This window comes from Triticum aestivum, chromosome 3B (assembly GCF_018294505.1).
Source record: "Triticum aestivum cultivar Chinese Spring chromosome 3B, IWGSC CS RefSeq v2.1, whole genome shotgun sequence".
NCBI classification, from domain to species: domain Eukaryota; kingdom Viridiplantae; phylum Streptophyta; class Magnoliopsida; order Poales; family Poaceae; genus Triticum; species Triticum aestivum.
In genome coordinates this window covers 264,148,623-264,162,012 of record NC_057801.1, presented here as the reverse complement: position 1 = coordinate 264,162,012, position 13,390 = coordinate 264,148,623, and the positions used below count along the sequence as shown (strand labels likewise).

The 13,390-nt window shown below is 45.8% G+C and overlaps 1 pseudogene; it reads left to right on the top strand.

Moving 5' to 3' along the window:
* The first annotated feature begins 1,977 nt into the window (after nt 1-1,977).
* Nucleotides 1,978-3,830, top strand: LOC123065333 (uncharacterized isomerase BH0283-like; annotated as a pseudogene).
* Nucleotides 3,831-13,390: the final 9,560 nt, after the last annotated feature.

The following is a 13,390-nucleotide window of genomic DNA, read 5'->3' as shown; positions in this document are numbered from 1 at the left end:
CCACGACAATGACTTCCTAGACTGGCTCTCATCTACTGTTCTTTGCGCGCTCACGTATCTTCGACGCAGGCTTGCGGCTCTCCTCATCCTTACTTCATGGCGAATTTGTAAGCACCACAATGGCTATGTCTTCATCATGGTGGCTGATCCGGACCTTGATGAAGCTTGCTCTTGGGTTTGTTCGGGAGCTTTAGGAATAGAACGTTGACCCCTGAGATGTAGGCGATTGTTTTTCGGAGTCGCGCACCCCTTTGTTCTTTTAGCGCTGGCACTTACACATACTTGTGTGATGCCTTATGTAATTATTGTACCCTAACTCTTTTATCAATGAAATGATACCCAAAGCTTTTGTGTGTTTGCGATAACATGTTTTCAAGTTCCAAAAATAAATCCAAAAAACCCATGCAGATTGGCATCGAGTTGAAACTTACTCATATAAATTTTACAAAATAATGATATCTTGCGAACTGAATGAAAAATTGAGGAAACAAGAATACTACTCAAATCTAGTGAAAAAATAATATCTTATGAACCAAATAACATCTCTTTTGTTATAGCATTTGAGATACATGTTATTTTGTTGGGTTAATTTGATAACTGCCACTCGAATTCTGGCGATTCCGAGAAATGCCACTGCAATTTCCAAAGTTTGAAAAATGCCATTTCTAGTGGCATTTTTCAAAGTCTGCAGTGTCGTTTTTCAAAGTTTGCAGTGGCATTTTCAAAGTTTGGAAATTGCAGTGACATTTCTCGGAATTGCCAGAATTCGAGTGGCATTTACCAAATTAACCCTATTTTATTTCCTATAACTTCCCTACTAATGTGATATCACTATCCAATAAACTAAAGGAGTCCTTATTGCACCCTTTGGCTTTGCCCAGGGATGGGTTTCGATGATTATGAGATGTGTCACGACTGCAAATTATTCAGTAAAACTTAATGGGGGATGTTACATTTGAGTGGGTTAACCTCCGATGTTCGATCTATATGGGAGGGGCTGAGGATATGCGACATTTAATGTTTACGTGCCTGCGAGCAAAAAGTTTGGCGTTCTTTGGGTCTTTGGAAGATCATTGACAAAGCACTTGTTGTTGACAAATCGGGATCGGTGACCCTTGGGGAACTCATCCGGGGTTGTGGAAAGTCACCGGTCCTAGGTATGAAGCACTTGAAGGAGACGATCGCAGTCGGGCTTCGTATATCTCGTGGCAACGGCGCCATGCTGTCAAGTGTGAGTATGTTGCATCAACTCCAAGATTTTCTTTTGCGATTCGTGCAATACCGTCAAAGTTCAACATTGCAACCAGATCTTCTGAACCACATGAAATGATATGGAAGAAACCTCCAAGTAAGATCTACAAGTTGAATATAGTTACTACCTACTTTGAGAACGGTTCGGGTGCTTCGGGGGCAGTTGTCTGAGATGAGAAAGGAGAGGTTGTATAGTAGGGGCAGCGATGATGCTTAACTTGAGCGGGTGGAGAGGTTAGGCTATGTACCGATGATTGTGGAATCAGACTCTTTCGAACTCATCCAAGTATGCAATGACATCATCGAAATATGGAGCCCCTACATGGCGGTTTTAGCAGATTGTTTCCAAAAGGCGCAAAGAATTGGAAGTATTGTCTCTTTTCAGCACTATGTGAGGGAGACGAATGTGATGATGCACAATTTATCAAAACATGCATTTGGAACAAAGCATGATTTGTTTTGGGACATAGACCCGCTAGCATTGTAATTCCTTTTGTAACAAATCGATGTTTCTCTATCGTTAAGCTGAAATAAAATGATCCAGTGGGCGTTCTCCCCTAAAAAAACATTTGAGCAGGTAAGGTTTCGTCATTGTAGCCGCTGGCCTACGACTCTGTACGCAAGGAGACCCCACCTGTCAGTGACTCCATATGCCTAGCGCAGAAGTTAAATAGCACAAGACCAGGAAGGAAGCCTGCAAGTTCCATATTGTCGCTGCTTATTAATGCTGCATCATCATCAGCTGATTAGAGCACCAGTGTCGCATAAAAAGGTTCACATCCATTCGGAGAAATCAGATTTGGCGCTCGGGTGCTCTCTTCTCTTTGGCGGACATGGCCAAGAAAGGAATCCAGTATGTCGTGGTCAGTGCTCTCTTTTCGTCTCCTTCATTTTCTCTTCTTGGCCTTGGCCCGGATGAGAATTGACCTTCACGTTGGCCTACGCTGTCTCGTCGCAGGTGGATGCCTTCACGGCCGAGCCGTTCAAGGGCCACCCGGCCGCGGTGTGTTTCCTCGAGGACGACGCCGCCGCCCCCACGGGGGATGGGCGGTGGATGCAGTCCGTCGCCGTCGAGTTCAACCAGTCCCAGACCGCCTTCCTCTCCCGCGACTCCTCCTCCCTCGCAGCCGGCGCCGCCATCCCGCGGTTCCACCTCCGCTGGTTCACCACCGTCACCGAGGTCGCCGCCTAGCTTCCCACCTCAACACCCGTTGATTTCGCACCATTTCCATTTCATTTCTTGCAGTTGATTCACACCTGCGCCGTCGTTTCCAATTCTCAGGTCGCGCTCTGCGGGCACGCGACGCTGGCGACCGCCCACTTCCTCTTCACGGCCGACCTCGGGGAGCGCCATGGAGTGGTCGAGTTTGCGACCAAGTCAGGCATCCTGACCGCCAAGAAGGTTCCTGCACCGGAGACGGAGGAGCAGGGGAAGCTGTTCATTGAGCTGGACTTCCCCATGAGTGATTACGTGGGTTGCGATCCCGCCGGCGAGCTGCCGTCCATCCCGGAGACGCTCAACGGCGCGTCCGTCGTCAGTGTTCACAAATCGTTGACCACCACCGACTTCATTGTACTGTCTTTCACCTTACCCCTTTGCCCTTTCTGTTATACACCTGCATAAATATAGGAGTACTTTCTCCGTAAACTAATATAAGAGCATTTAGATTACTATTTTAGTATTCTAAACGTTTACGGAGGGAGTATTTCCTAACTGAACTTGAAAGGTAAAGACCCGTGTTATAACCAAAAGATGTGGCATGGCTTTCAGGTCGAACTTTCATCAGGGAAAGAGGTCACCGATCACCTCTTTCCCTGATGTGCAGGCAGAGGTGTGATTGTGACTGGGCCGGCACCTCCTGGATCAGGCTATGACTTCTTCTCACGTTTCTTCTGCCCAAAATTTGGGATTGATGAGGTAACACAGCAACCTCTATGCCAAGTTGAATACATATAAATAGTGAAGCTCGTTGAACTTCCTCATTGATAGATACCCCAAAACTGTCTTCAATGTCATTGCAGGATCCTGTATGTGGCAGTGCACATTGTGTTTTGGCACCCTATTGGAGTGAAAAGCTGGGGAAACAAAAATTGATAGCATTTCAGGTAATGTTGTTGAATATGTTTTCCACTAGAGAAATATAGTTCAGTGACCCGTTTATGTTGCAATGCCACTCATTCAATCAAACTATCACGTTGGTTTTCATTTGTACTGTGTATTTCATCATCAGGCATCTCCAAGGAGTGGAACACTATACCTGGAGCTGGATGCTGCAAATAAGAGAGTGCTGATTCAGGGAGAAGCTGTTACCATCATGAGTGGGACACTCTTCGCCTAGCTAGCATACTGACATCTACTCAAGACACGACCATTTGTGGACTTGAACTATAAACTATGGTGAGATAGTTATATCTGCTGCCATGCGCTGGTCTAACACTGAGTCGACCAGTTTATATGGGAATAAAAAGATTGTAGCATCGTGTAACAAGGTCAGGCAGAACAAAGCTGGAGCTGAACTGTAGCATCCAGCTATTTCACCTCTCCGTGGTGATAATTTTATTGAAGTGTTGATCCACCATCAATTGAGATGTTATGTCTAGTAGGACAATGTCCGTGCGTTGCTACGGGCAACATTTAGTAATCGCATTGACGAATCAATGAAGAATTACTTGATATCATAGTTAAATGTCAATGCATTACGACAACATATATATTGCCGTGATGACAAAAGGCGTAAGAAAGACAAAAATCAAGGATAACCAAATATTTCCCCAACAATTGCCAAAAAAAAGTGCTCGCACCCAATAAATTAAAGGATCTGACAACATGATTTTGAACTTAGCCTGAACACATGCATGTTTTAACTTTTGATTCTAAGTATGCTAAGTGTAATTCTGTAAAATTTATTACCTTGTGAGATCAACATATTCCGAGACATCAGACAACTCCGGGTGGTATGAAATTTAGACAACCCTAAATGACATACAACTATGCAATGTTGGCATTGTTCAACCAGATCTAGACCAATCTTTTTTTTAAGTTGTTCTACGGTATATTTCATAAATTAAATATGTACAAACGAATTACAAAAGTGGGCAATCAGCCAATGCCAGTTTTAGGAAACGTAAATAAACTACAAATTATTATTTATCCAGGACTGGAGTTTATGTGCCTTCGCTCGCTCGTATAAGAGCCACTCTCAATCCCTCCTTCAAATACAAGAACCACATAGGGATGTGTGGGGCAGCTTGTCTGAAGATCTTATCATTTCTAATGGACCAAATCCCCAACAGCCCATAAGAACAATGTCCATAGCAATCTCTGAAGGAAGTTCAACCAAGGATAAGCAAATTTCATCATAACTTGAGATGCCTCTTTCTTGGATAGGATGATAGCATTCCAGCAAGCTCTTGTAAACTCACATTCCCAAAAGAGGTTTTTTTTAGAAAAGGGGGAGATCCCCGGCCTCTGCATCAGAACGATGCATACAACCACTTTTATTAAAAAGCAAATAAGTTCAACATAGGTCCTGAAGTCTCAAAATGAACGAAGCAAAAAAGCTCACAAAGAGCATGATGGTAAAAATAAAGCCACAACCGGCTGACAAAAGAAAGATAGGAAAACTAATTGCCTATCCTGTTACATGACCGCCATCCAATTCGGTTTAATATAGCACGAGCTACCATCTCTCATCGGATAGATCCAGTAACCAAACGCTCCCTGGCCTCCATCTAAGTGAGTAGCGACCACATACGGATCAACGCAGTGGCTCGAAAGATAACCTGCAAAAAAGAGTATTTGTTGTTCTGTTAAAACCCAAATCATTCCTGCAGTTCCAAACTGCCCACAGTAAAGCACATACTCCTACACGAATGTGTCTCGCTGTTTCGGACTCTATCCCATCAAGCCACGTCCCAAATAACGTGTTGATATTATTCGGAGGAGTAATATTAAAAGCAATGTGAACAGTCCTCCATAAAATTTTCTCCATCGGACAATCAAGAAAGAGGTGTTTAATGGTCTCATCCCGGTCACAAAAACTACATCTTGTAGAACCAATCCAGCTGCGTTTTGTCAAGTTGTCCTTAGTTAAAATGACTTGTTTGTGTACAAACCACATAAACACTTTAACTCTCAAAGGTACTTTGACATTCCAAACATGTTTCGAACTAGGAATAGAGCCAGTGTTGATAATATCCAGATACATGGATTTAACTGTAAACTCTCCATTCCTGGTTAGCTTCCAGCGCAACTGGTCTGGAAGTTGAGAAAGCTGCACATCCATCTGTCTTCTCACCAGATGGAGCCAGGCTTCCCAACGGGCACCGACAAGTGTTCTCCTGAAATGAATATTGAGAGGAGTGGACTGAAGCACGGTTGCAACGAAAGCGTCTCTTCGTTGAACAATGCTATAAAGTGAAGGATATTGAAGCGCGAGGGGCGTTTCCCCTAGCCATGTATCCTCCCAGAATCTCGTAGATGTATCGTTTCTGACTTTAAACTTTGTCCTGCTGAAAAAGACTGATTTAACTCTCATCAGACCTTTCCAAAAAGGCGAGCCCATCGGCCTCACTGTCACCTGGGACAAAGTTTTTGAATGAAGGTACTTATTACGCAGAATCTGCGCCCACGTGGCCTCTGACCCTACAGATAGCTTATACAGCCACTTGCTGAGAAGACATCTGTTCTTAACCTCAAGATTTTCGTTAGCTAGACCCCCTTGGTCTTTCGGTCGACAAATAATATCCCATTTAGCGAGTCTATACTTTATTTTCAGGTCATCACTCTGCCAGAAGAAGCAGGATCGATAGAAACACAGTCTTTTCCGAACTCCAACTGGTACCTCGAAAAAAGACAAGAGAAACATAGGCATGCTCGTGAGTACCGAATTAATGAGAATTAACCATCCCCCATATGACATCAGCTTGCCCTTCCAGCAACTCAGTTTCTTTTCAAATTGATCCTCAATACACTTCCATTCTCTATTTTTTAGCTTACGATGGTGAATTGCTATACCCAAATATGTGAAAGGTAAAGCCCCCAGTTCACAGCCGAACAATTGTTTGTACGCCTCTTGTTCCTCTTTGGCTCTTCCGAAGCAGAACAATTCGCTTTTGTGGAAGTTAATTTTTAACCCGGTCAATTGTTCGAATAAGCATAACACCAGCTTCATGTTTCTCGCTTTTGCCAAGTCATGCTCCATGAAGATAATAGTATCATCAGCGTACTGTAGGATAGACACCCCTCCATCAACTAGATGAGGTACCAGGCCACCTACTTGACCAGCATCATTTGCCCTTCCTATTAGAATTGTCAACTACAATGTTGAGCAGAATAGGTGACATTGGATCTCCTTGTCTCAGGCCCTTATGTGTTTGGAAGTAGTGACCTATGTCGTCATTCACTTTGATTCCAACACTCCCTTTTTGCGTGAAAGACTCAACAAGGTGTCTCCAGGCGTGATCAAAACCTTTCATGCGCAATGCCTATTGCAGAAAGGGCCATTTGACTTTATCGTACACTTTTTCAAAATCCACTTTGAAAACAACCCTGTCTAGTTTTTTTGTATGGATTTCATGGAGCGTTTCATGAAGGACCACAACTCCTTCTAGGATGTTTCTGTCCGGCATGAAAGCAGTTTGGGTCGGCTGCACCACAGAGTGCGCAATCTGTGTGAGTCTATTAGTCCCAACCTTGGTAAATTTTTTGAAACTAACATTAAGAAGACAGATAGGCCTGAACTGCTCAATTCTCACAGCCTCTGTTTTCTTCGGAAGCAAAGTTATTGTTCCAAAATTTAGGTGCAACAAGTGAAGCTGTCCGGCAAATAGATCATGGAACAACGATAATAAATCCCCTTTAATTATGTGCCAACATTTTTTATAAAACTCCACCGGAAATTCATCCGGCCCCGGAGCTTTATTATTCTTCATCTGTGAAATAGCTTCAAACACCTCTTTCTCCGAAAATGGGGCGGTTGAAACATCATTCTCCTCCGCAGCCAGCCGAGGAACATCCTCAATCCTAGACTCATCCAAGGACACAAAATTATCCTCTAGAGGCCCAAATAGCTACTTGTAGTAATTGGTTATGTATAATTTTAGGTTTTCCTGTCCTAAAATTATCCCCTCATCTTGCTCAAGTTGAAAGATTCTTTTCTTTCTATGCTTGCCGTTGGCGATCATATGGAAGAATTGAGTGTTGGCGTCCCCTTGGACAACTTTGCGAACCTTAGCTCGCAATGCCCACTTCAACTCCTCTTCTCGCAGAAGTTCTTTCAGACTCATCTCCGCGTCTACTTTAGCGTGGAGCTCCGAGGTTTCTAAAATTGTTGACTCGGCTTTCAAATCTAGGGACTGAATAAGTGTAAGGAGCCTTTCCTTTTCAGCCTTATAGATCCCACTGAGATGCTTAGCCCACCCTCGCAAGAAACTTCTCAAGTTCCTAATCTTATTCTGCCATCTCTCAATAGATGACCTCCCCCTGCATCTTTCACCCATTCCCTGGCTATCAGATCAATAAGCCTTCTCTTTCAAACCACGCTAGTTCAAAAGAAAAGGTGTTTTTATTACCCACATGCGTTGCCTCGCCAGAGTCAACCAGCAGAGGGGTGTGGTTAGAGATTCCACGAGATAATGCTTGAACTGTTACCAGAGGGAATTTCTATTCCTAGTCGACGCTCGCTAGGACTCGATCCAGCTTCTCATACGTCGGGTTTGCCAGGTATTAGCCCAAGTGAATTTTCTACCCGAAAGCTCTATCTCTCTGAGATCCAAGCTTTCAATAATGGTATTAAACATGAACGACCACCTGGCGTCAAAATTATCATTATTCTTTTCTTCTTTCCTTCTAATAATGTTAAAGTCACCCCCAACCAAGATTGGAAGCTGCTCAGACCCACAAATACAGACGAGATCCGCCAGAAAGTCTGGTCTAAGCTCCGTCTACGCGGCCCCATATACTGCTACCAGTGCCCAATTAAAGCCATCGATCTTGGATCTAACCCAAAATTTGACGACGAAATCACCCATAACCGCACTTCAGACTTCCAACATCTCGCATCTAACCCCAAGTAAGATCCCCCCTGATCTTCCTCTTGGGGGAAGGCAATGTTAATCAAAATCGACACCTCCCGATAAAGTGCTAAGAAGCCGAGGAGAGAAATTGTCTCTTCCTGTTTCAGAGAGGGCGATAAAATCCAACCTGTGCTCAATGGAAGCATCTGCTAAAAACCTTATTTTAGCCAAGTCCGTCAGACCTCTGCTATTCCAAAAGATGCCTCTCGTAAGTCATCATGGAATTTTTTAGTAGTACGGATCCTAGCACTTCTACGCACCACAGATGCTGGATAAATCTTTCGCCTCCGTTTATGTTTGGGCTTGTTATGATCCTCTATCCGGTCCTCGCAACTGGTCCGTGTGGATCTAACAACCTGCCCATCGACCGGGGCAACATCCCCTAGGGTCATAGAACCATCCTCCTCCTCTATCTCAAGGAGGGATGGGGCAAGATCCGCACAGAAAGTATCTAGCACCCTGACTCCCAAAACATCTATGTCAGAATCGTTCATAGGTTTGACCGCTGCTAAGTTGTGAATCAACTCTAAAGCACGTTCCGCTTCCAGGTCCAGGATATCATTAACGGATTTAGAGATTTCACTTTCATAACTACCTAGTGAAACTCCCAACTGATTTGCATTGTGAATAATCTCATCATTGAAAAGTGCATAATGGAATTGGAAGTGTTGACTGACATACCAGTAGTGACCTCAATGTCACGAAGCTTGGCCGCCCGCATGGCGCACCTCAGCTGCATATCATCAACATCCGGCTAGTCCTGGAGGCGATAGCTCATCCGTCTCCCCTCAGACACAGGATCCAGAATACCTTCAAAAGTAATGACCTCCTCCCTAGACGGCCTGTTTGGGGTAAGGCCTCCTGCCCCACCCCCAACGCACGACCAAGCCGCTACAATCGAAGAGTCACCGCAATTCGCCGGCAAGCGTGGGGTTAGTGAGTGCTGGGCTACCTGCCCAAGCTCCCCACCTGGAGTCCCGCGAGGTGACGTGAAGGCGGGGGCCACCTGCCCCCGCTCCTCACCCGACCCGGCCCTAAGGCCGGAGAGCACCGGGGCCAACCCTTTCGGCGTCAGCTGGTAGTCGATCGACGCCACAGGCTCGGTCACCCTGACCACCGCAGGAGAAGAGGGAGCTGAGGCCTCCTGCCCTGGTCCCCCTCCCAAACCCTTGTGACCGCTCGGCAACACCGCCACCTCTGCGGCCAGTCTCGATGGAGTCCTCCCATGCGGCGAACCAGCAGTAGTGGTGGGAGAACAGGGGGCTACCTGCCCAAACTCGGCCCTCCCCTCCATAGAACCAGCTGCCTCAACAAAGTCCAGTGGAGGGAGCGTGCGTTCTAGCACATCCTCGGACTCCACCCTATCGCTCCACAGCCTGGAAGGCGCGGAAGCAGGCTGAAAAGAACCAAATCTCAAAGTACTCATAGGCACCGACGTAGAGGGTGCAGCCCCATTCCCGGGCATCTGAGGGTCAGTACCCGGGCCATTGGGCAACTCATGCCCAGCATCCCCCCTCATGCCTCCGAATTACCCGAACCATCATTCTTATCATGCACGTCCACATCAGTCCCCGCCAGAGCCTCAGCAAAGAACTCAGAGTCCTCAAACTCAATGTCAAGGTTATACATGAGGCCCTTATGTGTCCACTTGACCACGTCAGGCACAAACTCAATGTCCAGAACACTCACTAGTAGTCGGGCCACCCCGTTAGCTCGGGTAAAGGCCATGTCCACTCTCTCAGTATTCCCGACCAGAAACCCCAAACTTGCAGCTACCCGAGCGTCCTGAATCAACTTCGATGGAGCTCCCGAAAAACACAACCAGACTTGAGTGAGAGGCTTACCCTGTGGCTCTACCTTTTTCCACTCGTGAAACTCAAGAATGCACTCTGTGCCAGGAACTCTGCATAGCCCAAAACTGAGAAGACGCACCAAGTCCTCTATAGTAGGGAAGTCAACCTTATATGTGTTGGCCTCGAGTCGAATAAGCTCCCACTGAAAATCACCTGGAGCTAACTCCCTAAGCCTCTGCATAATCTGAGCCTCAGACACATCACCTTTCATGACTTTGACCACCCCCGTAGTCGTGCTCTGGGCCTCCTCTGGGACCTCCCTCACACAAGGAGACTCAAAGAACATCAGCTCAGAACAGTATACTCCATAAATAGTAATACTCAGCATCTGATCTCTCAGTATCGGGCACTCTCCCGTGTCGTGCGCTGGTTTGAGGCAAGTATCACATAACTCGGTCACACATTCAGCAATAAAGTGGCCTATCTCACCACATCGATAACACAACATCTTCTTCTTTTTCCGAGCCCACTTGGAAGCTCTCTCACCATCAACAACACCTAAAGCACCCGCCGCCACTGGCTCAGTCACAGGGATCTCAGCAGTAGCCAGCGCCGTTACCACCTCCATAGCCCGACCGGACAATTCCGATGTCTGTCCGGAAGCAGCCACCTCCGAGGAGGTCGTCGGTTCCAGAACGATCGGCGGCGGAGGATGCTGGCGGTAACGGTTTCTCCCACTGCGACCACCACGATGACCACGGTAGCCACCTCTGTGCCCGTGATCAGGGCCAGATGCCCCCTCGACAAAGCCTCCTGGAGGACCATAAAACGGTCTTTCAACCGTTCCATCACTCTGCCAGGCATAGCCACGCCCGCTGCCCGACGAGGACGAGCCACGATGATGACCCTCACCATAAGAATTGATGCCATCGTCACCCCATTGTCCCCGAGGTGGCGCATTAGCAGCACGGTTGACTGGACCCGCACCACCATCGCCCCCTTGCTGCGGCGAAGCACTCGACAATGGACCAGCATGCTTCATTCCAGATTATCATGACAGAGGGCACAATTATAATCTTTAGTTTATCTCTCATTCCATCTATCATTCACATCCAGATTATCTCTCGTTCCAGATCAGTCTTAATCAAAGCCTATCCAATTTATCTACAAATAAACAAATATCAAGAGAAATCAGAACAAAATATGCAAACATAAACACTACAAAATCACCTTGCTCGTTGACCCCCACCCCCCTACGAAGCTACCCTCCTATCCTGAAATCCACAAGAAAAAAACAAAATCAAAACAGAGATTATCTCATGAAATATGCACCTAATTGAATAGAAAGCAAAGTTGAGAAGATCCTTCACACACATATTATTCGTTGAAAGTCTTAGTTATTTTAATCTTTGCCAGCAAGCAAGTCTTATTGCAACAATCCTTTCACCCTGAGATATCTTGATTAATTGTGTGTGTAGCAACATGAAACTAAATTGGTGTGTGGATGTTGTGTAGAGAGATCTTGATGGGCACGAAGCTCCTGAACACTTTCTCACACTTCATATCCCCGGTGCGATGCTTCAACACCTGCAATCGCGTCACTGTATGCATCCTCAGTGGCGGCAATGTATAAAAACAAATGGGAGGAGACGTCTGTGGTGGAAGGGGATTAACCAGAGTGGAGGCCATGGAACCAACTCAACTTTAATAGTAGATAAACTACAACGAACTTGATAACATATAGTCAATTTCCTCCAGAGAAGGAGGGGTGGATGATGTGGTGTGAGACCGAGATTCTTTTTCTTGTTAAGGGAAGGATAGAAAAATGATTGATTTAGTTATGCTGATTGTTTTTTGGGAACTGGCAAGTTATGATTTGATTATTTTTAGCCATATGATTTGATTCCTTTATGTGGAGAAGAACCAACCTTTGTGATTTTGATTCATGAAGGGCCAGAACAAAAGAAAAGAGGAAAACACTTAATGCGGAAAAAAACCATGGGACGAGTTTTGAATAGAAATCGGATAAAACCAACGTAAAAACTGACAAGGGGAGACATCTGTGGTGGAAGGGGGTTAACTGGAGTGGAGGCGACAGAACCAATTCCCCTTTAATAATAGAGAAACTATAGCGAACTTGATAACAAATATTCAATTTCCTTGAGAGGAGGAGGATGGATGATGTCTTGTGAGATCGGGATTTTTTTGATAAGCAAAGGATAGCAAATTGTTTGATTTAGTTATGTTGATTGTTTTTGGTAAATTGCAAGATATGATATGATTCCTTTTACAGCCGTATGATTTGATTCCTTTATGTGGAGATGAACGAAACTCTGTGATTTTGATTCATCAAGGGTCAAAACGAAGAAAACGAGGAAAACACTTAGTGCGGGAAAAAACCATGGGAAGAGTTTTGGAAGGAAATCGGATAAAACCAACATTAAAAAACGATGGGAGGAGACGTCTATGGTGGAAGGGGATTAAACGGAGTGGAGGTGACGGAACCAACTCCACTTTAATAATAGAGATTAATAGTAGAGATCTTGGTTGCTAAAGAATGCTACTAAAGCCATTCTTCACCATCACATCCCTCTTTGAACCGGCCAAGCATAATAAAAAAGAACAACCCCCACATCATTCCCATGTGAGCGACTCAGAAGGCATTCCAAACCCTAGCTGTCACCACACCTCCTTTCCTCCTCTTCGATGCCATCGGATGATGCTGCAAGTGAAGCCGTGTGGCTGAGGAGGCAGCGGGGACCTTGCTCGTATGTGGGTGGATCTCGGGCACGGTGGCAAGCTTCTCATGGACAACAACGACAACATTGATGACCGGATCTAGCTTGGACAGCTCTAGCATGCTGCTTCATCGTTGGCATGGTGATGAGCACTTGAGCGCGACGCTGTAGGCATGGATGGCGGTTCTTCTACATGGCGAAGCAGGTTTGATGGGCATCGTGCTAGCCTGTGCAGCAGGGGGGGTGACATTGAGGTCTATATATCATTGGTTGCTGCTCAACCGGGTGCACGATGTGCCTATGGTCCCGATCAGTGACAATGGAGTGCATAAGGGTTTGCGCTGGCCGGATCTGGGCCGGGCGTGGGGTTATTCTGCTGGAGTTCTGTTAGGTGTACTAGTACTCTACTACACGTCCTGGAATGGATCGATTGCTACTGGAGGATAGCTTTGCACCATGGTGCGTCGGCTAGTAGTAGCTTTGTCGTCCTCTTGCACTATAGAACCCGACACACGAAAAAATCGAATCATC